Genomic DNA, 26690 nt, shown 5'->3' on the forward strand with positions numbered 1-26690 from the left:
GATGTGGGGCTTGAACCCACAAAACTGTGAGATCATGACTTGAGCCAAAATCAAGAGTCAGTCACTTAAATGACTGAGCCACCCAAGCGCCCCTTCATAAAGAATCTTAACGTCTGATTAAGTACTAACATTTTGTCATCTCTCTCTCTCTCTCTCTCTCTCTCTCACACACACACACACACACACACACACATTTTTATATATGTATGTGTGTGTGTGTGTGTATATATATATACACATATATATATATATATATATATATATATATATATATAATATATATTATATATATTTTGTCCAGGGAATTCTTATGGTGGAATTAAATAAAACATAAAGAAACTACAGGAGATCTCCTTAGAATGATGCAGACTTTAGCTAAAAATTTTCCCTAAAGATGTTCTCTGAATTTGCAAGAGCCTGCATGACACATTAATCATTTAGATTGTAAAGTGTCTATTTTCATGCCCAATACTGTGCTAGGTGATAGTTGCTGAGAAGAATACAAAAATATGTATTGTGGAGGCTGGGTTCTCAAGATCCTTGTAAGAGGCACTGTTGAGACAACTATGGAGCCAAATTGCCTATGTTGAGTTCTCTGCTCTGTTTCTTACTAGTTGTATGACCTTGGAGAAGTTACCTGACCTCTCTATGCCTTAGTTTCTTCATCTGTGAGTGCAGATAAGGATAACTGATCTCCCAGGGTTGAATGCACAGTGTTTAGGACAGTGTTTGGATATATGGTGAGGACTCAATCCAGGGTAGGTATTTTCATTCTCATCATCTGATGAGAAAGCCAGAGCTCAGACACCAGACATAAGAGGACAGTTCAACACGGTATTTTATTTACTAAAAAATTGTTGAGATCATTTACTATAAGGGTTCACAAAACAGAAAACTAGTGTGGGCTGAGATATTTTGGAAGGGAAGGAATGAGGGATGGATCTGGATTTTGAACATTTCAAGAAAGATTTTCAGCCAGTTTCCCCTACTTGGATTTCACTTAAGGAAAATAATTCATTGTGATTCTTGGTGCTATGTGCTTCTACAGGGCTGAAGTTGACCCTTTGTTTGCTTACCACTTGTTTTTCATTCAGCAACAATTTATGGACTGTGTCCTATGTCCTGTGTGCCAGGTATTGTGTTTGGCATGAAGGATACAATGGTGAGTGAGGCAGACAGGAATCACAGCCAGAATTTCTGTTCCCCAACTTTTGAATAATGTTGCCCATACACCTTAATGTCCTCGCTGAATCACGTTTGGTTTATTTTTTAGATTATTATTATTATTATTTAGTTGTTTTTTAGTTTATTATTATTTTTTAATTTAGTTTATTTTAAAAAACGATTTAGGATGGAAAGTTCAAACACAAACAACAATGTAGTCAGAAGAGTGTAATGAAAACTTAGGTACCTGTCACCCATCTTTAGCTTCAACAGTTATCAAGGTCATGTCCCCCTTCCTGACCCTATCCCACTTGGAGTTATTTTAAAGCATACCTAAGACATCAGGTCATTTCACCCATAAATACTTTAGTGTGAGAATCTGTAATTGATAAGGAATTTTTAGAAATATAATCACCATGCCATTATCCACCTAACAAAATTAACAGTAATTTCTTAAGCTTAAATGGTCTCAAATGTGTCTTTAAAGGTGTTTCATTTTTAATTAACATACAGAAAAATGACTTTTTTTTCCCCCACATATGGTTCTATGAATTTTGTTATGTTGTATCTTCCAGTCCATCAACTTGATCTGCCTTTATGTTTATTTTGGTCTTTTTAAAAAGATTCTTTCAGCAGGATTTTGTAGTCTTTAACATACAGATCTTGTACATATTTTAGATTCATACTTAAGTATTTCATCTTTTGGAAGTTTTGTGAGTGACGTGATGTTGGTTTCTAATTGTGCATTGCTAGAGTATATAGGAATAGGATTAATTTTTATATGTTGACTCGCCCTGTTATTGCTAAAATCACTTCTTTGTTCCAGGAGCTTTTTTTCCCCCCTCTCCTGATTCCTTGGGATTTTTTCCATAGCCATTCATGTTGTCTGTGGGTAGGATTAGCTTTATTTCTTTATTGCAAATTTGTATGCCTTTTATTTCTTTTCCTTGCCTCTTTTCTTATACTGGCCAGAACTTCCCATACAATGTCAAATAGGGGTAATGAGAGTGGATATTTTGGCTTTGTTTCTGATCTTGGGGGGGGACCATTCAATCTTTCACCATTAAGTATGATGTTAGCTGCAGGTTTTATCAGGTTGAAGAAGTTCCCTATGTTGCTGAGTTTTTATCGTGAACAAATGCTGAATTTTGTCAAATGCTTTTCTGCATCAGTTGATAGGATCATATACATATTTTCCCCTTTGGACTGCTAATCTGGTAGATTGCACTGATTTTTGCATATTCAACCAGTCTTGCATTCTTTTGATAAACCCCACTTGGTCGTGGTTTATGTAAGGTTTTGAAGTTCCAACTGGAAACATGTACTAAAGGAACAACTAGCAGAGAGCTTATATAGACTTGTGTTTGGGATGTGTTGGAAATCATTTGGCTCATTCGACTGTTAACCATCCCATTAGCTTCTGCTGACCTGTTCTCCAAGAACCCACTCAGACCAACCAGGCCTCTGCTGCCGATTTACTTTGCCTCCACCCCCTCCTATCTAGTTATATCTACTGTCTACTTATACTTAGTTTCATTCTTTTTCATCCCCTAATCGTGGACCAGGATTAATTTTTATACGTTGACTCATCCCGTTATTGCTAAAATCACTTCTTTGTTCCAAGAGTTTTTTCCCCCCTCATTTCCAAATGTCAGAGTTACTTCTGACTATCTCCTTCCTCCATTTGTGCTTGACATTTAATTTATAGCAGGAGAGTTGGGGATACATTGTGTTTTAAGAAACAAATATTCACTTCAATACATCTGTGATTACAGTGCTGAACTTTAAATGATATTAAATAATTGGTTTCACAAATTTTGTCCTTTCATGAGGCACGAAAAGGAAAAACTATGGATGTCTTGTCATATGTAGTCTTCTAAGATCTGATTTTAAATTGCAATTTCAGGGGGAAGGTAATGGAAATAAACCGGAGAGTAATATAAATGTTTGCATGTGGTTAACATAATTCGCTTGCCTCCCCAGAGGCTAAATTCCAAAGAATTTGTTTCTGTATTCTTGAGACTGAAGACACAACGGTACAGAGATGCCTGTGAAAGCAGGCCCTCATCCGGGGAGCCTCAGCAGGCATGGCCACCCCACTCACCCCCTTGCTGGGGAGCAGTGAGAATACCATGGGTTGTGGCATGAGCTGAGTGCTGCTTTCTGTGAAAACATAGTCTCAGTTTCTTTGAGCAACCCATTAATAGACGTCAAGTTCACATTATAGGTTTTAGTTCCCAAGCAGTGTTAAAAGCAAATGTGTGGGGTTTTATATTTCCAGCTGCCTTTTTTTTTTTTCAAAGTAAAATATGTGGGTTTTGGTTTTCAGCAGGCCACATTTCTCCTAATAAAAACAGTTGGAACAAAATGTGTTTTATAAGCCTATAAAAATGTCAGACCATAATGATTTTAGTGCTGCATATTTAAAAATGGGTCACTAATATTTAGGATATTGGCATCTGCAAGGAAAGTAAATTATGGAAAGTAAATTACACTATATCATTTATATAAAGGAGAAGGTGGTTAGAAACTGGTCCGGTAACTGTATCGGGACCATTTTATTTCAGCTTCTGTGTAATGTGCTTGTCTTTCAGCTTTAAGTTATTCAAATTTTGGCCTTAAAATTATTGAACTTCTGTATTTGAAAATGGGCCCCAAAGTTCAAGAATCTTTCATGTGTTTGGAGACACAATTCATTATGTGAAAAAGTACCTTCCTGCTGTGGACTTGCCAGAGAGGCATCTCAGTGGGTTCTGGTGCCAAAATCAGTTGTGCTTCCTTCTAATGGCTCACTTTCTATGATCTGATTGACATTCTGAGCACCTTTTTGCCCTGTCTTCTAGGAAGCTCAGAAAAAACCTTTTAGCCCATCTCTAGCCCACACATTTTGTACATTTATCACACCTCTGTAATTCTTTTCATGCGATCTCTTTTACCTTTATATTATTTCTGCCTAACTTTTCTCACTTAACTTTCTTCCCATGTTACCCTATAGTTAGTGTTGTAGGCTGCTGTATATCTATGTTAGTATAATATGGCTGAAAATTGATTTTTAAAAATCTGAGTTTGTTTTTCTTAGAACATTTCATCCACATCATTACATTTCTCTAGCACTTTGGCACTTTTTCTTTATAACTGACAATTACAGATTTTTATTTTTATTTGTTTAATTTTCATTTTAATTAAAAAAAATTTTTTAATGTTTATTTATTTTTGAGAGACAGAGAGAGAGATAGAGCATGAGCAGGGGAAGGGCAGAGAGAGAGGGAGACACAGAATCCAAAGCAGGCTCCAGGTTCTGAGCTGTCAGCACAGAGCCAGATGCAGGGCTCGAACTCACAAACTGTGATATCATGACCCGAGCCAAAGTCGGACGCTTAACCAACTGAGCCACCCAGGCACGCCTTCAATTACACATTTTTAAATTTCCAAACAGGAAAATTCCTGGGCTGTGTTTTAAAAAAATCTTTACCGCCCTGCCAATATCATTATTATACTATGTGTTAACTAACTTGGATTTAAATAAAGTTTATTTATTTATTATTAAAATAAATAAAATTTAAAAAATTTAAAAATCTTTACTGCCTTTTCAGATAATAAAAGTAATGCTAGCTGGTTATAAAAAACATTATAAGATGTTCAAACATTATAAAAATATATAAGGCAGAAAATAAAGGTCCTCCATAATGTCCTGTTTTCTAAACAAACAAACAAACAAACAAACAAACACAAAACTACTCCCAAACGAAAAACCAAAAAACTCTTAACTATTTGGTGTATAGTTTTGTCTTTCCAGTTTTGTTGAGAAATTATTGACATGCATTTTACTGTATAAGTTCACCGTGTGTGTCATGATGGTTTGATTTGCATACAGTGTGAAATTATTACCATACTGGGTTCATCTAACGTTCATCTTCTCATATAGATACAATAAAAAGAAAAGAAAGGAGAAAAAAGTAAAGCAAAAAAAAATTCTCGAGATGAGAATTCTTAGGATTTACTTTCTTAATGACTCTCCTATAGATCATACAACAGTGTTAGCTACAGTGATCATGTTGTACATTACATCCCATTATGTATCTTACAGCTGGAAGTTTGTACCTTTTGACCACCTTCCTTCAGTTTCCCCTCCCCACCCCCACCTCTGGTAACCACAAATCTGATCTCTTTTTCTATGAGTTGGTTGTTATTGTTTTAGATTCTACGTGTGAGATCATACGATATTTGTCTTTCTCTGACTTATTTCTCTTAGCATAATGCCCTCAAAGTCCATCCATGTTGTTGCAAATGGTAGGATTTCCTCATTTTTTATGACTGAGTAATATTACATTAATATATAATATATATATATTCCAATATATATATTCCAATATATATATTCCAATGCATATCTCTTCTATATACTTATGTATACAACATACATTTATCCATTCATCCATTGATGGACACTTGGACACTTACATTGTTTCCATGTTTTGACTACTGTAAATATTGCTGCTATGAACATGGATTGCAGATAATCTTTTCGAGTTAGTGTTTTCATTACTATATTCTCAGAAGTAGCATTGCTGGATCGTAAGATTGTGCCATTTTTAATGTTTTGAGATTCCTCCATACTGTTTTCCATAATGGCTTCACCAATTTATGATCCTACCAAGAGTGTACAAGAGTTCCCTTTCCTCCACATCCATACTAGCATTTATTATCTCTTGTCTTTTTGATGCTAGCCCTTCTAATAGGCTGAGGTAACTCCACTGTGGTCATTGTGGTTTGAATTTGCATTTCCCTAATGATCTGTGATGTTGAGCATCTTTTCATGTGCCTGTTGGCCTTATGTATATTTTCTTTGGAGAAATGTCTATTCTCCAAAATGCTCATTTTTATATGGGGTTATTTGGTGGTCTGATATTGAGTTGTATGAGTTCTTTGTATGTTTTGGATATTAGCCCCTTATCGGATATATGGCTTGCAAATTTTTTTTTTCTCATTCTACAGATTGTCTTTTTATTTGGTTGATGATTGATCTCTTTTGCTGTGCGGAAGCTTTTTAGTCTGATGTAGTCCAACTTTTTTTTTTCTCATTCTGTTGCTTGTGCTTTTTAAGTATCATATTAAAAAAAAATCATTGCAGGGCCAATGAGAGTATTATAGAGTTTTGCTTCTGCATAGTCTTGAAGATATGCCAGTCAAATTTGAGGGACAAACTCAGTGTGCTTGAGATGCTTTGTAGGAGGGGACCATGGTTGCTCTGGATATCAGACAAATGGAATTTAGAGGGCAGAGGGTGGTAGTTCAGAGTCTGGCCATGGCACCAGCGTCACATAGGCCTGTGTCCAAGCCCTGGTAGCTGAGTGACTTCAGACAAGCTGCCTCTCCTCCATAAGCTGTCTCTCCTCCATAAGTACTCCATAAGTGCTTTAAAGTACTATTTTGAGTGAGTGAGAGATTATGTAAAGCACTTAGCACAGTGTCTGATATGTAGTAAATGCTAAATAAATGTTAGCTCTTATATTAGTTTGACTAATGATTGATGGCTGTTTATTTATTTAGTTGTATTTTTTATTTAAAGCCAAGTTAGTTAATATATGGTGTAATAATGATTTCAGGAATAGAATTTAGTGGATGGCTATTTATAGAGAAACCCTGAAGAATCATGGTGCAAACAAGATAGAGTTTATTTCTCTGCCACGTGTATGTCTAGATGGAAGGTCCAGGGCTGACTATCATTCCGTAGTTATCAGAGACCCAGGTTTCTTGTACCTTGATGCTCACCTGGTTTCCAGCCCCTGGTCTAAGATGCCTGCTATTCCTGTCACCATCGCAACCATGTTCAAGCCAGGGGGAAGGTCATAACTCAGAATTTGCATATAGCTTCTATACTCACAACCGACTGGCCCAAACTTAGTTATATGGCCATTCCTAGCAGCAAGAGAGGCTGGAAAATGAGTCTTTAGTTGAGTGGCTATATGGCCAACTAAAAACACTGATACTATGTCAAAGTCTTTGAGAGGCAACTTGCAGTCCCTGTCACGGTAGCTACAGCACTGTCTCTGAGGGAAGGCAGGTGTCCTGCATATGTCCTCTTTAAGAACTGGCTCCTGCCCTGTTGTATGTGTATTTATCAAACACCCTTGTCAACTTGTCAACTGGTTTATATTTTTATCTTTTGCTAATTCTTTGTCAACTTGTTTATGTTTTTATCTTTTGCTAATTCTTTGGGATAGTGATGTCAGATGTTTACTAGCTTTTCTATAAAGAACTGTTTCCTTTTATACTAAAATTACTTTTTTTATGCTTTAAGACTACCCTGATGATGTAAGGTTCTGGGCTTCATTCTTAAAATTTCCCCACTTCTCTGTTTGAAGAAGTATACTTCAGGGGCACCTGGGTGGTTCAGTCATTGAGCGTCTGACTTCGGCTCAGGTCATGATCTCACAGCTCGTGAGTTCGAGCCCCACATCAGACTCTGTGCTGACAGCTCAGCCTGGAGCCTGCTTTAGATTCTGTGTCTCCCTCTGTCTGCCCCTCTCCCACTTGCTCTGTCTCTCTCTCAAAAATAAACGGAAATATTAAAAAACGGTAAAAAAAAAAAGAAGTATATTTCATTCATTTATTTAAAAAAAAATTTTTTTTTAACATTTATTTATTTTTGAGACAGAGAGACAGAGCATGAACAGGGGAGGGGCAGAGAGAGAGGGAGACACAGAATCTGAAACAGGCTCCAGGCTCTGAGCTGTCAGCACAGAGCCCGACGTGGGGCTTGAACTCACGGACCATGAGATCATGACCTGAGCCGAAGTTGGACGCTTAACCGACCGAGCCACCCAGGCGCCCCTCATTCATTTAAATTAGTCTAGTACCTAGGGAGCTTGCTTAAGAGTTTTACTCTTTCAGATTACTGTGGTATAGACTTCACTTACATGATTGTAAACATTCAGGTGGGTGCTGAAAGATTCAGAGCTGGAAAAGCCGAACATTTATTATGACAAATAATAGCTTTGGTACCTTGTGGCTATTACAAATATTAATGTTAAAATTTGTACCCGTGACAAATGGAAAATTATGTAGCCAGGGAAACACGTGTGATGACATTGTTGGGTTAATCCTTTTAATAGATTAGTATTTCTTAACACTGGCTAATCATTAAAATGCTTTAACATAAATATTCTTCTTGGTATCTCTGCTTTTCTTGTATATGGTGGTAAAGTAGCCTGTTCAACTGGGTTATCTTTGTACCAAGCTCTGTGTCATCTCAGATATAGAAGAGCTCTTATTTAAAAAAAATTTTTTTAACATGTTATTTTATTATTGAGAGACAGAGACAGAGTATGAGTGTGAGAGGGGCAGAGAGGGGGAGACACAGAGTCTGAAGCAGGCTCCAGGCTCTGAGCTGTCAGCACAGAGTCTGATGTGGGGCTCGAACATCAGCCCCATGCGGGGCTCAAACCCACAAACTGTGAGATCATGACCTGAGCTGAAGTCAGACACTTAACTGACTGTGCCACCCAGGTGCCCCAGAAGAGCTCTTATTTTAAAATTAGATTTCATGGAGGCACCTGGATAGCTCAGTCTTGGTTTTGTCTCAGGTCATGAGCTCATGTTTTGTGAGATCAGGCCCCATGTCAGGAGCAGAGCCTGCTTGGGATTCTCTCTCTCCCCCTCCCTCTGTGCCTCCCCTGCGCTCTCTCTCTCTCTCAAAATAAACTTAAAACAAAAAAAAAAAAAAAAAAAGGAAATTAGATTTCATGGTTGTCCCAACTGAATAGTAGCTGAGACTGACCAAAATTTGGGTGTTACTTGGGTTGGAGGTTCTTTTTTCCATATCAGTTTGGCGGGGGAACAGTTCAGAAAAATGTACAAGGCTGTGTGATATTTGTCCTGATCTGTTTGGTTTCTAAAGCTTGATTGAATATATTCAGAGGTCCTGGTTACTTAGTTTTTAGCCTACCTGGACTCCCAGGCTCTTGCAATAATTATACTGAACTCTTCTCCATCTTTTCCTTTCTTTCTTTCTTTCTTTCTTTCTTTCTTTCTTTCTTTCTTTCTTTCTTTTTCTTTTCTTTCTTTCTTTCTTTCTTTCTTTCTTTCTTTCTTTCTTTCTTTCTTTCTTTCTCTTTCTTTCTTTCTTCTTTTTAAAATTAAAAATTTTTTTTTTTTTTATTTTTGAGAAAGAGAGAGAGAGACAGAGACAGAGTATGAGTGGGGGAGGGGCAGAGAGAGGGAGACACAGAATCCGAAGCAGCTCCAGGCTCTGAGCTGTCAGCACAGAGCCTGACCCAGGGCTCAAACCCACAACCTGCAAGATCATGACCTGAGCCAAAGGTGGATGCTCAACCGACTGAACCACCCAGGTGCCCCTCTTTTCCATCTTTCTTAAAATCCAGTGTTGGCTGTCTGAGTGTAGAACCTCCTAAAATGTCATGAGAATCTACTGAGCTTGTTTTAACTAACAAGGAGAGAAACAGATTCAAAGACAGAGTAACCAGCTGAGGACCCTCGGCTTAAGAAGGGACCTGCACATATGGATAGCCTAACATCCTTGCTTTTGAATTTTTCTGAGACCTTTATAAAAGTAGGCACGATTCCTAAATTAAAGAAAAAAAAAAAAGACAACGACAACAGAACATATCCGAAGAATTAAAAAACCTAAAAGCATGTCAGTGAACTTAGTCTCCACTGTTTCATTTTAGCAGGCCTTGTGGCTTGGTATGGACAGAGGATAGAGGGAGGCCGACTCAGCCATGTGATTTCAGATTGCCTTCCTGTGGGGTTACAGCGTTTCCACTGCATTTGTCCACAGTTTGCATATTGTCATTGACTTTAGGTAGCAATAACATAAAACACTATTGAAAGAGGAAAATCCCACACCCTTGATAAGGCTTGGTAGCTGAATTTATATTTTTAGAAAGCAAAGCTTGGAAACAACTGTATTTATTATTTTAAAAGATTTTCGAGCGTTTTTGTAAAGTGTGCATCTGTTATCATTACTCTAAATATGAATTCTTCTATATTTCAAACAAAGTGTTCACTGATATTTACCTTTCCGATGAGATATTTTATGTGTGTGACTATTTTTAAAGCATGTGCTCATTTGGGTGGAGCTGCTCTTGTGGTGTTTAACCTGTATTTACATATTTTCCTCTTCCTTATGAATGTCTTGTTTCTGACTTTATAAGACTAAATCCCAAATGCTTCATTTTGGTGATTATTGGATAGCTTACAGATAGAACACACACAAAAAAGAGTGTGTTTATTATTAGCTAAATTATTTATTTTTCATTTACTAAGTATAACTTTAGTTACTTTTGTAAGTTTTTAAATATATGGACTGCTAAGTTGTATTTATTAGCAAAATGTGTTAACTACTTTTAGCATTTTGGTGTATTCTCTTTCTACAAGTTCTTTTTCTGTATATACAAATATACCCATGCATACCTTTGCAATAAATTAGAATCTAGGTGTCTATAGATGTATATACACATTATTTAGATTGTACATATAGTGTTATCTTATGAAAATACCCCTTGTCAATAATTACACTTTGTGAATATGCTTTTAAATAACTACCTAATACTATATTACATTGTGTGATACACCGCATTTTACCCATTTCCTTGTTGTTGGACACTTAGATTTTGTGTTACTAGAAAGAATGTTGCGACAAACATTCTTATATATTTCTCTTTCTGTCTTTGATAATTTCCTTAGGATGAATTCCTAGGAGTAGAATTACTGGTCTAAAGGAGTGTGAAAAAATTTTAAAGGTTCTTGATACATAATGCCAAGTTCATTCACTCAGTCAAAAATGTTTCCCTAAGCAACATCGATATAGCAAGGAAGAAGACAGTTCTTGCTCTCAATTCATAGTCTAGTTGGGGGAGAGATATATGTATGATTAAACTCAAGTTCATGCTTTCCAGAAAGGCTGTGTTAATTTGCATGTCACTGACATTGTCAATGTATGCAAGAAGTTTTGGAATGTGTATATGTGTTCTTTGGAATTAGGGTGTCATAGAATACTTTATAGGAAATAAAAGTATTTGTGTTTTGGTTACTGCATATCATGAATTACATACCAAATAATTTTTGACATTATCGATTTAGAAAACCTAACCCATTTCAATATCCCCATTTCTGTCACAAAGCATTGATCTACATTTGTAGAGTATTCTCATTTCCATACTTTTATGGGGGCTTTCCTACTGTATTTCTCCCAGTCTCTTGATACTTTCTGCCACTGACGAATAGAACACCACTCTGACACATGGAAGGGTTGATAAAGAATACTAAAGGCACAGTGCTTAAAACTATCTTATCAGTATTCTGTTCTCCTTTTCAAAGGAGAAAAACCCTTATTTTATGTATAGTCTTTATAAGTGTGGATAAGGCATATAAGAGTGGAACCTAAATATCTATGGTAATAACAACTCATGGTAATGCTATTACATTTAATTTGCAGATTCTCCAATACCTATTAAGCACTGGTTTAATATTCAGGACACAAATAGCAGTTTTCAGGACAGCAGGTTAATCTGTTGTATTCATATAGCTAATATATTACATATCTGGCAATGAAAAGCAATTATTTGTCATCAGAACAGACTAATGACATTAAGGTGCGTAAAAAAAAAAAAAAAAGAAAGAAAAGAAAAAAAGCCCACATTTTTAGTTTGCCTGAAAGTTAGTGGGAGGGCGAATGTGGCTTTCATGGAGCACTGAGCTGCATTTTTGTGTCCAGAACGCTCAGTCCTTGGGAATAATTATTCTATTCACTGCTCGATAGGTTTCCCACATGTGAAAGCTGCCAAGCTTCTCTGGCTTCTAATTTAGGAGCTAAAAAGATTTCCTTACCGGACTTAAAAGTGATCTTTAGGCAAACGTATGGCCTTCCCTCTTCACTCAAAACTGGCTACAGATAGGCACTGTATATACAAGTAGCCTTGCCAAGTATGGCGAGATAAATTATGTGACTGAGCTGTTTTCCAAAACATGCCTTTTCACAATTAAATACCATGTTTTTCTGGTTTACTCGAGTTATTAGTATGATCTCCATACTCAAATGAGCAAGCAAACTATGCCTAATAAGTGATGAGAGATGGTGTAATGTCTGCCACTGTATACTTTCAGTCTTATCCATTTGTATTTCATTTGATGTTGATGAAGTGTACGATTTTTTAATTTACCAAATGAAATAAATGGAGTGGTTTGCATATTATGCCGTGGGAATTCTGAAGATTTGTATGTCTAGGATGAGTTTTTAGAGAGGTAGAGGTTTCAGTTTGTGGACGTGGAAAAATGTGGATGCCTGGCTCAATACATCCTTGAATTTTATATTTGATAGAAGGGTATCATAGCATTGGTAATCTTTTGGTGCTTAATTCTTCAGTCAGTATCACGCTGCCAAGGTCTATCTATATTTTTCATGCATCAATGGTGCACTCTTTTTGCGGGCAACGTACTATTCCATAGTGGGAATATACCTAAATTTATTCACATATTTTCTTGTATATAGACATGTGGGTTATTTCCAGCCTTTTGTTATTATGAATGCTGTTGCCGTGGACATTCTTGTATGTGTTGTGTGTTTTACATGTGTAAGAGTTCCTCTGGTTTCTACTTTGGAGTAGAATTGATGGGTCATAGAGTGTCTGAATGTTCAGTTTTATAAGATAATGCAATCCTGTCTTCCAAAGCAGTTGTACCTAAGTTTACATTCCTACCAGAAACACTTTGGAAGTCTTGTCCATATTCTCTTTAAACACTTGATGCTATCGGACTTCTGAATGTTGCTAATTATGTGGGTTTAGAAGGGTCTTCATTTGTATTTTGCTGATCACTAACGAGGTTAAATATTTATTCAATACCATATGTATTCAATTCATATGTATGGCATATTCAATTGCCATATGTATTCCTTCTTTTAAAAAAGGCCTGTTCATGTTTTTGGCCTAGTTTTAAAAATCTCATTGATTCAGCTTTTCTTATTAGTATAGGAATTTTTTAAAAAATGTATGTTCTTGATACTAATCCTCTGGAAGCTTTATGGATAGGAGATATCCTCTCCTGGTTTGCAACTTTTTCCACTTTTTCTAGGGTGACTTTTAACGATTGGATGTCCTTACTTTTTAACAGAGTCAAATTCATGAATATTTTATAATGAACTCTTTTAAAGAAAACCTTCCCTGTCAAGATCAGAAGGAATTAGAAAATATACTCCTCACTAAAATTTTTATAGTTTTGCTTCCAGTGTTTTAAGTTCTGATCTATCTGGAATTAGGTTTTGTATGATGTGAAATAAAGGTTCAGTTTTCATTTTTATCATATAATTCACCACCTCTGTCATATATTAAGGTCATAGATGTGCTTGGGATTTTTTCTGAGCTTTCTTCTGTTCCATGCGTCAGTATGTCTATCCCTACCCTGAGTCATAGTCAGTCAGCTTTGTAAGTGGTCCTAATATCGGATAGTGCACAGCTCCCCTCCTGGCTCTTCTTTTTCAGGAAGACTTGCCTTTTCTTTGCTTCTCTGTGTGAACTTACAAATCAGCTTCTTAAGTTCCATAAACAATTCTCTTAGGATTTTGATTAGCATTGTATTGAATTTTTAGATGAATTTGGAAAGAATGTCATCTTTATGATATTAGGTGTTCCTTAGGAACCTGATATATCTCTCAATTTATTTAGGTATTCTTTAGTGTCTTTTAATAAAGTGTAAATATTCACATGTTTGAATCTTGCATCTTTTTTTTTTTTTTAATGTTTATTCATTTTTGAGAGACAGAGAGACAGGGCCTGAGTGGGGAAGGGGCAGAGAGAGGGAGACTCAGAATCTGAAGCAGGCTTCCAGGCTCTGTGCTGTCAGCATACAGCCTGACGGGGGACTTGAACCCACGAACTGTGAGATCATGACCTGAGCCGAACTCAGATGCTTAACCGACTGAGCCACCCGGGTGCCCCGAATCTTCCATCTATTTAAAAAAATGTTTATTCCTAGTTGCTTGATATTTTTAATGCTATTATACATCATGTCTTGTAAATCATGTATTCTAGCTGCTTATTCCTGATGTATAGAAATGTGATTGGTTTTTGTATATGGATCTTATATCCAGCTATCTTGCTAAACTCTCTTTTTAAAACATTTTTATTTTAAATGTTATTTTAAATTTAAAATTTATTTTAAATTTTATTTTAAAATGTTTATTTATTTTTGAGAGAGACAGAGTGTGAGCTGGGGAGGGGCAGAGGGAGAGGGAGACAGAATCCGAAGCAAGTTCCATGCTCTGAGCTGTCAGCACAGAGCCTGATGTGGGGCTCAAACTCACGGACCATGAGATCATGACCTGAGCCGAAGTCCGACGCTTAACCGACTGAGCTCCCAGGTGTCCCTCTTTTTTAAAAAATAATAACTTATTTGTGGATTCTTTCGGGCTTTCTATGTGTATAATCATCATTGACGTTTTTGTTTTCTTCTTTTCCATTATTTGTGCCTTTTTTTCCTGGTACTGTTAAGAACTTCATGACAATGTTGAATAGAATTGATGATAATGGGCGTTCTTTTCTTGTTCTTGTTCTTCTTCTTTTTTTTTTTTAATGTTTGTTTATATCTGAGAGTGAGAGAGAGAGACAGAGCGGGAGTGGGGGAGGGGCAGAGAAAGAGATGGAGACAGAATCTTAAGCAGGCTCCAGGCTCTGAGCAGTCAGTGCAGAGCCAGACATGGGGCTCAAACTCATGAGCCATGAAATCATGACCTGAACCAAAGGCGGATGCTTAACTGACTGAGCCACCCAGGTGTCCCCATTGTTTTCTTGTTCTTGATTTCAAAGGCCATACTTCTAACGTTTTCCAATTAAGTGTGATGTTTGTTATAGATTAAAAAAAAAATACACCAGGTTAAGGATATTCCCTTCTCTATTCCTAATTACTGTTTTTATCAAGAATTTGCATCAAATTTTATCAAATGCTTTTCTGAATCTATTGATATATCTTTTTTCCCTCATTTAAACTTCTAATATGTTAAATTAAATATACTAAAACTATAAAAATATTCTTTTCAGATATACATGCACAGGGTAAACTATGTATTAAAAAAAATAGTGAGAGGTGTCTGCGTGGCTCAGTTGGTTAAGCGTCCAACTCTTGGTTTTGGCTCAGGTCATGATCTCATGGTTTCATGAGATTGAGCCCTGCGTTGGGCTCTGCACTGACAGCCTGGAGCCTGCTTGGGGTTCTCTCTTTCCCCGCTCTCTCTGCCCCTCCCCCCCAAATATGTAAATCTACTTAAAACAAAACAAAACAAAACAAAACAAAACAAAACAAAACAAAAAGCAGTCAATGGCAAGTACATGATTCAGGATAACAGTTAACACAGGTGGGTAGGGAGAAGCACTTGGGAGACATCAGTGGTTGCTAATGTTCCAGTTCCCATGTCAGGTGGTGAGTTTATGACCATACAGTATAGTATCTAAAGCATACAAATATATACATAAAAACACAAATGATTAAATACGAAAGCTGATCATGCATAGACCATTAAGGAAAGACAAGCATATGTGTTATGAACTAAGAATTATGATTAATCTATCACTTCTCGGCCTTTTGGCTAGGATCAAGTGAAGAATTATGATTAATCCAATTGTATGATTTAAAAAAAATAAATTCTTATTTGTCTATATCAGACTGTATTGCATTTATTCCTGGGTTGGTAAAAAGTCTTCTTCAAGTGCTGCATTTTTCACTGCTATTGGTTAAGTTCCTCCTCTATACCTTTTGGCTGTTTGTGGTTGTGAGATTTAATATCATGGCTCACATGTGCTTTAGGGTCTGCACATCCTAAGAGTGAAAAGCTCTGTGATTATCCTGTGCTCTCAATTGTTTAGTCCCCACATTGCAAGATGATTAAATGGCCCTCGTTCTAGGTTGACACTTTGTGTGGAATGCTCTTCAGTGTATAGAGAGCCTGACCCTTTCTTTCGGTTACTTAGACCACACACTTCTGTAATGAACATGCCATGAATTTCTATCCCACCCATCCTATCCATCTCATCCTATCATGTAGGGCTGGGGCATGAGGTTTGTAGCTTTTGGGGAGGACACTCGGAATGTATTTTAGTGGTTACGGACATTTGGAATGAAACAGACTTGGATTTGAATCTTGGCTCTTCTTTTTACCAGCTGTGTGGTCTTTAGAAATTTGAATAACCACTCTGAGCATCAGTAATCCAAAAAATTTGCCTGATATTTTTCTCCCAGGTTGTTGTGTTATAATGTTGTCGATTGTTATTACTATGATGATCATATCAGCATCATGTACAATTAATTTTTGTATCTCCATGCAGCTGGATGAAGTTTCAAGCTACTGACCTGGATTTTCCCTTGAGTGTGCTTAGAGGCACCAGTCATTTTATTTCCTAAGTTCTGAAAAGAGGCCTAGTGCCAAAATACCCTTACCTTCCTTTTCAACCAGTGCTTTTTCTCTTCTGTCGATTAATGGGGGGAGGGGAGAGACGGGCAGTCATGTCATTCACAGCCAGGCCCTTTCTAAGCAGATACAAGTGTTTGGACTGATCTCAATGCTGAGAACAATGTTAACAGTGATCACCCCAGTACCGAGCACCCCCACAGCAGCTACCGTACTGAATGCCGTACCCTCAGAATCTCCCTAGGTTCCAGTCCAATTTCCTAAAGCAGATTTTTAAAAATATTTATTTATTGAAGGAGAGAGCGCAAGTGGGGGAGGGGCAGAGAGAATGAGGGGCGGGGCAGAGGATCCCAAGCAGACTTCTAGCTGACAGCAGGGAGCCCCATACGAGATGCGAGGAGAGCCAGATGGGGGTTCAAACTAATGAGCTCTGAGATCATGACCTGAGCTGGAGTTGGATGCTCAACCGACTGAGCCACCCAGGCAACCTTTCCAAAGCAGATCCTTGATCTTTATCTTCACGCCAGCTCAGCCCTCTAAGCTTCACACCAGCCCTCTAAGTCGGGGGCTTAGAGAGATTCAATAACTGGCCCAGTGTCACACCATTAGTAACTGGCAAAACCAGGAGGCACCCCCTGGTCTCTGTGACCAGAACCTACATTCGCAGCCACTTCCTATGCGGATGCGATTGCCTGGACAGTGTTTACATGTCCCTAATTTTTTGGATTTTGGACTTGGAAGTATGTGGAGCCCAGAACTCAGTGGGACCTGGGTGGTTGAATCGTTGGATTCTCTGTGCCTTTTGGGGAAGCCAGCTCCCTGCCCATGCGAGAGATGCTCTGGAAACTTAGGATGCTCTTTAGCCATTTTGAGAGAGAAAGCGAGAGAGGGAGTGGGAGACAGAGAGAGAGAGGATCCCAAGCAGCCTCAGTGCTGTCTGTGCAGAGTCCAACTTGCGGCTCCATCTGGCAAACCGTGAGATCATGACCCGAGGCGAAGTCAAGAGTCGGACAGTCAACCCACTGAGCCCCCCAGGTGCCCCATTTTGGCCATTTTCTACTAAAAGTTGAATCTAAGATGATTCAGTGCTCCGATTGGTAGTTTCTAGAAATTTTCGCATTATTCACTTTGGGTGTGGAGTATTCAGATATGTGGCATTCATGACTATATTTTGGATTTTTAAGTCAGAAAACTACAGCATTTATAAAAACCTTGGAAAATATCTGTAGTATGCTGAAATAAAGTGAGAACTTAGTAAAAATATGCATTAATGCAGGAATCCGCTGCCCTCACACTAAGCACAAGAGATCTCTGTTGAACCTTGGGAAAAATAAACTTACTCCCTTGGCTTTTATGGGGGTGGCACTAAAATTTGGTAGCTGTGCCCAGGAGTGGGGTAGTGGCATAGAATGAAAACAGTCTGCAGGAGCCTTCAGGTTCTTTAAAACACAACCAACTTAAACATTAGCATAGTCTTTAGAGAATGAATCCCGGATTCCCTAATCCCACACAGACAGTTGAGTTTTTGAAAAAGAGGTTCAACTTAAAAAGTTAGTTTACTCTTCTACTTACCAAGTATTTAATTAAACACAATTAACCAAAGGGTGAGAGAATAAAATTTTCTGTTTAAAATTCTTTCCTTCTTCAGCACACCCCCAAAATGATACAAGTTTTAGGAAGAATTGTCAAATTTTAGTTTTTGCCCTTGTGCTAGTTCCCTATTTTGATCCAGTTAATATTAAAATGCTCACAAAGCAATTATCATTCATCTTTCAACCTGATGAACAGATTTTCATTGCAGATGAAGTCTGCCCTGTAAATGATTAAACATTAATGAAAACAAGAATCAACCTGATCTGTTTCAACACCTCCATTTCTCTGCGGGAGGTGACATTTTTCTGCCAGTTTGTCCAAGTGCTGCTTTCGCAGCCTCCCTCTTGCTCAAGTAGCGTGTATTTGGCTTTGTTTCGAATTCAGTCGAGAGTATGACTGAGCTTGAAAATGAAAAACAGTATCCTACTTCTCAGATTCTGTTTGTAAGGATGTTGCAGAGTGCTTACAATACATTTGGAAGCTTGTGACTCCCGAGAATTTCTCTGGCATTGCTCAGCATTCAGTATTTACAGCGTATTTAATTTATTGGTAGCACTGAATAACATGCAGGGTAAAATGGCAGCCCTGTTAGGCTTTCCATTTGAACAGCCTTACTAGGATAGCAGCTGACCAAACGCTGACAGCTCTTTCTGCCCATAAAAGAAGTCGGGTTCAGCATTCCAGCTGAACCAATTGACCAATTGACCTTTCTTCGGTCTTCTTTTGTACACCCTTAGGAGAGGAACCATCACCACTCTTTAGTTTATATCCACTATATGGTTCCTTAATTTATTCCTCATATATGGGAGTACATTTCTTTCCGTGTTCATGTGTGGGGCTTTTGGGCCAAATTTGTTTCCTGCGTTTCTGTTTCTGTTTACCAAACAAAGTAGTCACTACTGGAACAGATTTACTCACTCAAACATCGACTGGCACATAAGTGCTCAGTAAAGAGTGTTTGAATGAAGAAATGCTGGGCAGTGAATATGGGGACTTTTGGCCTCTCTGCATATCTGATTAAGTGGTCATATATTTAGAGATTTGATTTCCTTTCATATCACTGCTATCTATGTAATGTTTTAAAAATTTCCTTTACCTGGATAGTTTAAAATTCCAGCATTTAAACATTACCTCCAGATTTAGATAAAGGTAAAATTGTAGCATTGGCTATAAGCAAGCAGGGAAATATATTAATTTCCAGTTTCCAGGAAGGTTGGAGGAAAAGACTTTCTTAGAATGAGCATGATTGTGCTCTGACAGGAGCACTGAAATTAAATGGCTCTCACTGCGTAACACCTTGGCAGTCACGCATAAGTGCATCTTCTTTCTCTTATTGATTTTACGTATTGTGCTTTGCTGGCAAAAATGCTGATTGTTTATTCGCTGATGTCAAACAGCTATAGAACCAGCTTTGTGTCGTGCATTGAAAACCAGACTGAAGAATATCACATTTTCTGGTTATTGTATTTGTTTTTGTATTCTTTTAATTGCACGTGCACATATAACAGTAACCCTATTGACGGTATGAATTCCCGTTTTCTATTTCGGAATTGATTTTGCAAGAGACAGTTGAAAGTTTGTGCTCTGTAAGTAGAGAACGTTAAGTCCTTTGAATAACAACCTGAGATAATCTATTATCATGAGAATACATGCTTTATTGCTTTTTTTTTTTGATGTATAGGTTTTTGTTTTGATATGACATGTGATATGAAGGGAAATGTTCCCTGTAAACTCCTAAGTATAAGAGTTGGGTTTGCAGAGAGGCCGTAAGTTCCCTTCTGTTTTGGTTACAGCAGGAATATCATCTATTTTTAACACGGTCGCTGTCTGCCATACAGTGTGGTGACACGGCAGTGCCATCGCACGACACTGTCATTTTACTAGAAATGCCGCTTTAATTTTATCCTTTTATTTTTAGCTTCATAACTTCCTCACAAAGCTATCTGGAATAAAGAGTCAAATGTTCAAGCATGACATTTACGTTCACTTGAGATTTGTCAAAAGCATCTGCCAGGACTTGATTTGCTTAAAACGTGAAATAAAAATATACCTCTGTTAATTAAGAGAACAATTTCAAATCCAGTTACTCCACAGTAACCTGAGTTCTTGGCATTTCAAATATGCAGTTAAGTTTTATGTTGACCCAGTTAATGTTCCCAAAGTCAATGGAGTGAGGCAACTTGGATTCTCTGGAATCGGTGTGGAGATGGAATTTGGGGTGCAAGATGGTTACTAGGAATTGCCACCTATAAAAGGGAAGGGGGGGCAGGGAAGGTTTAGGTAGAGGGAGGCTGATGTTGGCTGATGTTGGCTCAAGTGACCGGCCTTGCTCGGTCACCAAAGGCAGGCCAACCTGGAGAACCTGTGATCTCCAGTAAGAGGCTCTCCGCTGCTGAGGCCCATGGAAGAGCCACCTGCTAGAGACTGTCTGCCGACCACACTCACCACAGCTGGGCAGAAAGTCTTTCTTGACGTGAGGGACTGAGCTCCACCACATGGGACTCTTATAACTATTATTAACAACAGTACATAGATTTTATATAGTCATATTGTTGTCTTCATCTGATCAGTGAAAAATGGAGGCCAAACAATTTGCTTAAGATCTTGTGGTTAATTCAGAGCAGAGCTAGGAAGACTAACTTATATGTCCTATTCTCTTAGCCTTTGGTAAACTGACATCACGCTGTGATGGCTGTATTATTCTTTCATAAATAATTTTTTTTAATGTTTATTTAGTTTTGAGACAGAGACAGAGCGTGAACAGGGGAGGGGCAGAGAGAGAGGGAGACACAGAATCCGAAACAGGTTCCAGGCTCTGAGCTGACAGCACAGAGCCCGTCGCGGGGCTTGAACCCACCAACCGTGAGATCATGACTTGAGCCGAAGTCGGACGCCCAACCGACTGAGCCACCCAGGCGCCCCATGGCTGTATTATTCTTAAATGGGTGTCAGTGTATGTGAAGAAAAAGTGAGCTGCAGGTATGGTAGCTACTCAAGAACTGGTATAGCCAACAAGAAGGGGCACAGGTTTTAGATTCCAGCTGGCTTGGCCTTCCGGTCTGTGTTCTGTCTGGCTCTGTGACAGGCAAGTCTCTCATTCATTCTGACCTTCAGTGTTCTGGTCAGTCAGTCAATAAAAGGAATGAAGTTGATTTGTTGACCGAACAGGGTAGATGAAAGCACATAATACACTGGTGTTCATAGCAGGAAACACCGTACATGCTAATTTTCTTAAATGTCAAAACCAAGTCAACCTGTAAAATGTCAGTAGAGAAATGAAGATCTGAACTTGAAGACAGGGAGAACTTTTCTCCCTCATATTTTTCTTTCATAATTCCCCCATACCTGTAGTGTTAATATATTAGGAAATGAATTGACAGACTTTTCTGAAGAACTTGCTTCTGTGGTGTGAGGCCATTCCAGACAGACATGGGAAGGGCTATTATTAAAAAAAAGGAGAGGAAGGGGGCACCTGGGTGGCTCAGTCAGTTGAGCATCTGGCTTCGGCTCAGCTCGTGATCTCACTGTGGGTTCGAGCCCCATGTCGGGCTCTGTGCTGACAGCTTGGAGCCTGGAACCTGCTCCGGATTCTGGTCTCCCTCTCTCTTGCCCCTCCCCTGCTCATGCTCTGTCTCTCTCTTTCTCTCTCTCAAAAATAAACATTAAAAATTTTGAAAAAAAAAAAAAAAGAGGAAGAAGCACGGAGTGAAAAAGACAGATTAAATCAACAAGTATTCATGGAATGCTTATTATGCAGAGCTTTTTTTGAATTTTAATGGTACAGCTCAATATAGAAGGTGAATGAAAGTACCAGATCTGAGCTCATTAAAAACTGCCGCTTCTCCCTTTTCCACTTCTACTAGCCTTTTGGTTTAGTCTCGGTTATTTTTCTAGGTTTACTGCCGTCGGCTGGTAACTATTTCCCACCTGTCTATGTTATATGTTAGGCCTACCTTCAGCCCATTCTTTATGGAAATTCAAGCCTATTATTTCCTACTTCCAATTACTTTCATAAAGGTCAAAATACTTGACATTGATGGTTGCCGGGAGCCCGCCAACCTCATCTCTCACTATTTACATTTCCAAACCCAAATCTTCCCCCTCTTTCTGCCTCACTAGGTCTCCCAATAGGCTTTGGCCCTTTTGCTTTGGGCCTTTGCCCATACTGATTCCTAATCTGGTAGTGCTCTTTCTCTTTCCTTCTGGTTAACTGCCACTTGGTGTATATTTTTCTTCCTTTGGGAAGGCTTTTGCTAATCCCTGGACTAGACTGGGTCACCCTCTTACTTTCCTCTAATACTCCCTCTTAGGATTGATCCCAGGAGGTAATTACTTGCTGTGTGCGTGTGACAGTCTTCTCTCCTATCAGATTTATTTCCACATGGGCTCCGTACTAGTTCTGTTTTGGCTCCGCCAAGCTCAGTCCTGGCAGGGAGGGAGTCATTGAACCTTTTTGAGTGAAGGACTTAGAAGGCTCACATAAGTCTCTCTTGTTCAGCCTGTGCTTCCTACCTCGCTGTTTGGGCTCTCTAAGTTTAGACGTAGGTCAGTGTAAATCCCCCTACATTAAGCTCCACATTTGCTACCACAAAGACTAAGAATGAGGCCTTTGCTCTGATGTCTCCAATTAAAAAAAAAAAAATCCTTACCGTTTCTTAAACCTAGTATGTTTTGTTTCATTTTATTATTTTTATGTATATTTTAGTGCATGTCACTGTGTCAGGTTAAAAAGTCATGGTACTTTGATTTATTTAAAAAATTATTTTCCTTACTCGAGCCATTGAATTATGAGAAATGATATCTTCAAATATTATTATTCAAAAAAAAATGTTTAAGGACTTGATTTGTGAGAGAGGGAGAATCAAGCCCTTCATCCACATCCTAGAAGCTTTGCTAATCTAATGTTTTGCCTCGGACCAAAAGCTCTTTTTACAGTGCCCGGTGTTTTATAAGTAAGAGCTCGAGGGGAGAGTGGAAATAGGTGGTTTGCTTACAACAAACAGCACATGTAAACGTTCTCATAATAAGTGCATTTCTTGGCCATTTTATGCTGGTATGAGTTCAGGCTGGGCTACTTTAAAATGGACATCTTCTATTTTTATAGGAAACACATGGAATGTCTGGAATTCTTCTTAGAAAAAGGAATCCGTGCATCCTGCTGCGAAGCAGCCAAGTACTTGCTTTTTGTTAGTTGTGGTCTTAGACTTCAATTCTAAAGGCATCCTGAAAATCAGACATGATTGACTGAAGTTCAGTTTTGCTTCTTCAACTGAAAATGAGAAGGACTATACATTTGATTTGAAAAATTTGAAAATTTGTGTTTCGTTCACTTTGGTAGGTAGTCTGTTCAGCTGGCCATTTTGTCTTTGCGTTTTATTTTGAAACCATTTACTTTACAAAGCTTCCCAGGTGGATATTTATTTTCACTTTGAATAAATTAACACAATGGGTAATTTAACTTAAGGGTTGTGTCTTTGACATTTCAGTGGTTCCTGTATATGAATGGCAGGACTCGTGAACTGAAAAATAGTTGTGATTCTTCATGCAAATAACAATATTGAAATCATAATAAGAGTAACTTTATTTGGAAGCTTTCGTATCTTTTTTATCAATATTAAAACTACTTCTTGCAAATTGCAGGCTTACCGGTTTGCAGATAATGTTAGTCTGAGTCTTGGCCATGTTATTCTGCAATATATGTCAATGGTACCAGAAACGAGACTGGCTGAGTTTTTAGTCACACAGACATTGCTTTATTTTATTTTATTTTATTTTACTTTATTTTATTTTCAGTACAGCCTATGATAGATCGATAGAGTTGATTATCAAAGTTGATTAAGGTAGAGTTTCTTCCTTCACTGTTTATTCTTTTCATGATTAACCAGAAGCTCCAAATTGCTGATACTTGATTTAATTTTTAAATCTACTGGTTAATAAATATGTGAGATTCATCTAAGAGCATCCGTTTTCACATTTCACATTTCACAGAGTGGAACCTCTCTTGGGAAACACAAGAATTTAAGAAAAAAAGGGAATTCAGTGTTTTTCTTGCATAATCATGATCTTGTAGGAATCCACATGGAAATGTAGCTATTGTATTGTGAGGGTGTTTTTTTTTTTTTTTTTTTTTTAAGAGTGGCTTTTGTTTAGCCCTATGTGGTATGACCCGGGGGGGGGGGGGGGGGGGGGGAAATCTTGTTTGTTCTTATTAATCGCTCCCCCCTTACATTTTTAGTATAATTAATCAATTAAAACTTTATTCTGCTTTTGTTAACAGACTAAAGTTATCATCCACCTTCACAATAGCAAAAAACTTGAAATCTAAGGGTGTGGATTGGTGGACAATGAAAGGTCTTCTAGGTCTTGGTGAGATAAAGACTAGTTAATTGACTTCACCATGGTCTTAGTCTATGGCATTGGGGGAAAAACATTTTCAGTTTTCAGTGTTTTCATTACAGACTCAGATAATCTTTCTGGTAAATTAAGTGGTCCTTTACTTGTCAACTTTATGTCTAAATGACTTTTGTTGCAAATAAAGAAGAGTCTTTTTTTGTTGTTATTCATTAAACAGATATTTTAGCGTACACATTTCTTGTGAAAAAACAGGAGATGAGTTGGAACTTAACTCATAAAGGAGTTTTGGACTTTACCCCCAATATAGTTAAAGAAACTTATGAACTCATTCAGGCATGGATTTGGAATTCAACAAGTGGTAAATAATAAGGCACAGCCTCTCCTCTTAATATCTTGTTTTGTAGTTTTGGAATGACAGTCAAAATAAGGGAGAGTATATATTTTTAAAGTTCCTCCTGTGTTGTGGGAGGGATACAAATGTTATACAGTGATTAATTTTCCCTGGATGTAGTGGGGATCATGCTACTTGGCTAGTGCTGGCGATAGGAGTGGCGGGAGAAGAGGATGTAATTTTCAACAAATATTCAAGGAATTTTTATGGCACACTTACTGCATGACAGCACTCTGTGTGTTGGAGAGCCAGTGTGAACAAGGCAATATCTCTGCTCTCATGGAACTTATATTTTAGGGAGAGGAAATAGTAGTATTTTTTAAGGTAGAGTGGAGGGAAGTTATTTCTGGATGTCTCTGTGCTTTCTCCCCTTGGACAAGTCAGTGATGCCTTCTGGAGGGTCAAGAGTACATGCGGAGGTGAGGGGCTTAGCTTTGATTGGAGGAGGAGCACCTCTCCCTGGCAATAGCAGAGAGAAAGGGAAAATGGGAATTGATGGAAGGGTTAGTAATCTGATGGTGGGACGTTCTTTTCTTTTTAATTTTAATTTAATTTTAATTTCTAAAATTTAAATTCAAGTTAGTTAAACATCCAGCGTAGTCTTGGTTTCAGGAGTAGGACCCAGTGATTCATCTCTTACATATGACACCCAGTGCTCATGCCAAAAAGTGCCCTCCTTAATGCCCATCACCCATTTAACCCATCCCTCCACCCACCTCCCCTCCAGCAACCCTCAGTTTGTTCTTTGTATTTAAGAGTCTCTTATGGTTTGTGAGAGTGGGACTTTCCAAAGCTCTTCTCTGGAATCTAAAAAAACAAGAACACAAGACACCAAATGAATACACAAACAAAAAGCAGAATCAGGTCTGTAGATACAGAAAACAAACTGATGGTTGCCAGAGGGGCGGCAGGGGAGGACGGGCACAATGGGTGAAGGGGAGTGGGAGATATAGGCTTCCAGTTTTAGAATGAATAAGTCTCAAGAGTCAAAGGCACAGCATAGGCAACACAGTCAATGGTACTCTAAAATAGCATAGCATGGTGATAGATGGTAGCCACGCTTGTGGTGAGCAGAGCATAACGAACAAACCTGTGGCATCACTGTGTTACACACCCCAGACTAAGGTAACACATGTGCCAACTCTACTCAAATAAAAAAAAAAAAGAAAAGAAAAAAGAGCTCTTACCTAAACGCTTTTGTTTTCCCAGCAAAATCGAGTGAGGTCATCAGCCAAGGTGAGGTTCACGTGTGTGTTGGAGTGGTGGAAGGAGAGAAGAGCAGGTGTGACGTAGTTGGTTGAGACAGAGCCAGATTTCTGGGCCGTGTTGGGGTGAACAATCACGAATCTAAAATAAAGTAATTCTGCTTACTTTGATTTTTCTGTATGAATAGGCTAGTACTATTTGGCCTCTTGGCTGCAGGTTGATGTTTGGGTTCATGCAGGACTGAAGTTTTGATGGACTACAAGTCCATTTGATGAATGAATGGATTATTGACCCATTTTATGTAGGTCTTAGGAATACCAAATATTTTAAAAAATCCTTTAAGATGTGCCCATTTAGCCAAAATTGTAACAGATTTCTTAATTCTAATTCTTTTTAAGCATAAAGACTTTTGCAAGTTGACATCAAAAAAATGCCTCACCCTTTTCCAATGACATGTCAATTCATTAGCCTGCTTTTAAATGAAATAAATTACATCGGGTAAGACCATTACTGCTGAATGATTTTTAGATTTTGAAGAATAATACAATTTTAGTAATACAAAAA

At 38.1% G+C, this 26690-nt stretch overlaps 1 protein-coding gene and 1 pseudogene across 7 annotated transcripts in view; both read left to right on the plus strand.

Moving 5' to 3' along the window:
* FSIP1 (fibrous sheath interacting protein 1) overlaps nucleotides 1-26690 on the plus strand; it is a 207893-nt gene that overhangs the window by 100067 nt on the left and 81136 nt on the right. The window lies entirely within an intron of this gene.
* Nucleotides 15744-15876, plus strand: LOC122240014 (annotated as a pseudogene).

Source organism: Panthera tigris, chromosome B3 (assembly GCF_018350195.1).
Source record: "Panthera tigris isolate Pti1 chromosome B3, P.tigris_Pti1_mat1.1, whole genome shotgun sequence".
Taxonomy (NCBI): Eukaryota; Metazoa; Chordata; class Mammalia; order Carnivora; family Felidae; genus Panthera; species Panthera tigris.